Genomic DNA, 4,018 nt, shown 5'->3' on the forward strand with positions numbered 1-4,018 from the left:
TTATAGTACAATACGTGACTCTTGGGTTTCAGATCCCAAGGTCTCTTGGACTGCTTTGGTCTATTCGGCTTCCACACTAACCCATTTAGGATTAGGTGTCCAACATTCCCCCCCTTAATCCGAAGGGTTATGTATGAGTCCAAGAAGAGAGTTGTAATACAAAATGTGCAAAAAAATGCATGGCAGCACTAGGCTGAATGTGCTCTATGAAATGTTGGTAAAAAGGGCAGTGGTTTAAGGATGACCACCAACACTGGAACGCTTAGTGCAGTTCCCGGAACTCTTCCAAAACGGGCAAGAAACAGAAGTTTTCTGCTAGAGGAAGTGATCCTATTGTTTTAAAGAGGGAAACCTTCAACCATAAAAGGGAGGTCTCACCCCGCATAAAAGGTAAAACTTCAACCTGAAAAGGGAAGTCTCAACCTGTGATGGTTTAAGGATGACCAACAACTCTGGAATGCTTAATGCAATTCCTGGAACTCTTCCAAAGCTGGCAAGAAGATGGTGTCTTCTGCTAGAGGAAGTGTTCTCAATTTTGTTCCTGGAATGCTTCCAAAACTGGCAAGAAGCTGAAGTCTTCTGCTAGAGGAAGTGTCCCAGATTGCCAACTGAAGGTATGTTCACGGGCATCTTTGTCTCTGGCTACAACTTTGAAACTGGTGTGGTAGGTTGTGGCTCAGGCTCGCTTGATGTGACTTTGAAGCTTGTAGATGACCATCATTTCCCCCCATGTCAGATACAAGGTGAGATGATGGAGGAAACTCAACTGCAAGACTGTTCAATATTCTGGAACAAGTTCTGACATGTGTTTGGAATATCTTCTTGGCTATTGATGCCCATTTCCAAGAAGCGATCCATCCAAGATGAATCTTTGTTCTTGCAGGACGTTTGTTTCTGAAGCATCTGTGTGAAGAATGACTGGTTTTATGACAGTGCTTACATGGTTGAAGATCAAAACAGTGATCTTTCAAATGGCCAACTCGATCACAGTGTTGGCATTTCACGATCTGTTGTTTTTGTTGTTGTTGTTGTTGCTGTAGAAGAGGGGCAGAATCTGGAACAGCTGAAGCTGAATTGTCATGAGGAGCAGGTGAACTGTCATGAATGAATCCGACACTCTGAAATTGAATGGGCTTGGCGTAGTCTGGAATATGAAAGGACAAGTCCTTGTCATATCCAAGACCAGTTCTATGCTTGTTGTGGACAAGCTGTTCCCAAGGTCTGATGATGGGCTTGGGAAGTGCAGACTGAGTTTCTGCATCTGTATGTACAACTGCTGCTTTATTGGGTACTGAATCTGAATGAACTTGAACAATATTGACTTGCTGTTTATGGGAGTCTGTTTCATTGTTCTGAACAGAAACATGTTCAGAATGATGACTCCACTTGTGTAATTCTTCCTGCTGTAACTTTGTCTCAAGCTGCAAAAACTCTATCTTTTCTTGTGCATTTTGTATACATTTTTGAATGTCATCAATAATGTCTTTATTGATTATGATTGTGCTGTCAACAGTGGATACGATTAGAGTTCTCAATAACTCTAATATTCTTTCAAGCTTAGCCATTTTTCTTAGCAGTGGGCAAATAAAGAATGTGAGCAATTATGCAATATCTTCTTCTACAAACAATATCAAGCCTTAATGGTGGGCTTTGGAGCAACCGTTAAGACCAACTTTCAACATATACCACTTAAAAATTTGGCTAAAAATAGTGAGCTTAAACTGTTGAAGAGAAACTCAAAAGGTAGATTCCCAATGCAAAATGGTGTATGTAAAGACATAAATAAATACTACCTCAACCTGTTTAAAAAATTGAATTCATGTCCTGTTCATGAGAACCTCAACTGGAGCTAATCCTTCCTCGCCCACAAGGCGCAACTGGTATTTTCAGTGCCTTGTTTTTAATTTCTGTCAATCTACAACACTACCTTCTTGGAGCCAGATGCCATCTGTTCTCAGCTGGGTTCATAAAATATTTCAGGGAACACTTTGATCAGAGTATCGAGCTCTTCATCCCCTCGAATAGCAAGCTGCAAATGTCTAGGGGTGATACGCTTGACCTTCAGATCTTTGCTTGCATTTCCTGCCAACTCCAAAACCTCTGCAGTCAAATACTCCAAAATAGCTGCAGAATATACAGCAGCAGTTGCTCCCACTCTGCCATTCGCAGATATACGAGATTTCAGCAGGCGGTGGATACGTCCTACTGGAAACTGGAGACCTGCACGGGATGAGCGAGAAACAGGCTTCTTCTTGTCCTTATCCTTGTTGACAGGGGCCGAGGACTTGTTCAGCACAGGAGTACTCAAACAACACGGATCATGGTTATATCTTGTTCTATGAGAGTCTAGACAACAAGCTTTGAGACATCCTTCATTGGATCAAATTTAGGGGATATATTTAGCTCGGAGTGCCAACAATTCAATTGGTTTTGGATGACTTGGAAATCCGAAAGTTTACAGTTGAATCGAACAACATGTCTCTGTGACAAAACGACTTGCAGAGCTGTATCTTGAAAACAAAGAGAGACAATGGCTTGAACCACCATTCAACATGACGATTGCATTTCCAGTTCTTCTCTTAGCGTTACCACAACACGGTGAGATATCTTGCTTGCTGCGATTTCAAAATAAAACAATCTTAACTCTCAACGGCGGGACAGGAGGAGCGGCTTCAATGAGAGGAAACCCGATGACTGCATAAATATATAATTTCATATTTGATTGAAGGACATGTATGAAGAAATGTACTGCGGATTCAAGTCTGCTACAACTTATTGAACACTGCCTCTACTAATGGCAATTCACTTGAGGAAATGCTTGGTGTGGCAGCGGGGGAAGCCGATTCAATACTCAGGGAACTTCAAACCACTCTTTCGGTTCAGCAGGGAGAAATTGCTGAATTTGCTCAGCAAATGCGTGAAAGAGCCCGCACAAGTATCGAGTTAATAACATCAATATCTGGGGCTACAATGGGTTTCTTTGAGAACTTAGCAGATCAAGCATCTAAGTTTCAGCAACACATTGAGCATTCTCATGAAGTTCATGAGCAGAGTATCATTGATTTTCAGAAAGCTTACGAGGAACAATCAAGACAAGAGGAACAACAACTTATAAACGATATATCTAACCTTGTTGCAAATGCAATGGTCCGGAAAGCAAACATGGATGCTCTGAGAAGAGTATTTATCACCAGCGAGAAACCACAAGAGCAAATAATTTATCACCGACAGTAAGATCTTTTACAGGATGTCAAAGTCATTACGTGCAGCGGGGAGAACGATTTGCACTCCTTTGCAAATTTATATCATCGACTTTACATTCCAGAAACTCTAAAGCTTAATGGAAACTGGACCTCGGACAAATCCGCCTACCAAGAAATACCAATATTCGCTCAACACTCAACCGAGTCGATGGCTGTCGTATATGGACACCATGGGCAGCAAGAGAGATATGTATGTAAATACAAATATCAGTCCACTGGCAGCTACGCTTCAGCGTTTGGTTGTGAAATATACTACCCAGAAAATGAGTCTCAGGTCCAACACTTCAATACGGCTCTCATACAGCCAACCAGCCACATAAAATTTGTCCCAAAGAATGAAGCTACAGCAACGAAGACACACTCAAATATGATCTCGTTCTCCTCAATACACTTCCAGAGTTCATGGTTTTGCATAGAAATGGGAGCTCGGCCTTTAAGGAGTTAGCTCCATGTCCAACATAAGAAATACGACCCACAACTAGTGCTGATGATGAGAGACTTCTTCAAAATGCAAACTCATCCCTTGGGTAGTCAGTTCCATGTCCAACTTAGAGGAAACTACTTGTCTGTACAATATTTAATACCCCCAATACGTATGCTCAAGCTAGAAAATAATGCGCAGCTCAGAAAATGAATGTACAGCCACCAGAATTAAAATCTCCGTCAGGGTTTCAGAGAGAAGAGCGCCCCCCATTGCGTTCTGGATCTCAGCGCATTTATTGACGACATTGTGATCGTTCAGCCCTTCCTCTTCT

The 4,018-nt window shown here is 41.8% G+C and overlaps 1 pseudogene; it reads right to left on the reverse strand.

The window, feature by feature from the left end:
• Window positions 1-1,954: 1,954 nt before the first annotated feature.
• LOC149206897 (putative histone H2A variant 3 pseudogene) lies at window positions 1,955-2,547 on the reverse strand (annotated as a pseudogene).
• Window positions 2,548-4,018: the final 1,471 nt, after the last annotated feature.

The sequence above is a fragment of the Pinus tabuliformis genome, chromosome 1_2 (assembly GCF_031772625.1).
Source record: "Pinus tabuliformis cultivar Carrire ecotype Pingquan chromosome 1_2, CPIR1, whole genome shotgun sequence".
Classification (NCBI taxonomy): Eukaryota; Viridiplantae; Streptophyta; class Pinopsida; order Pinales; family Pinaceae; genus Pinus; species Pinus tabuliformis.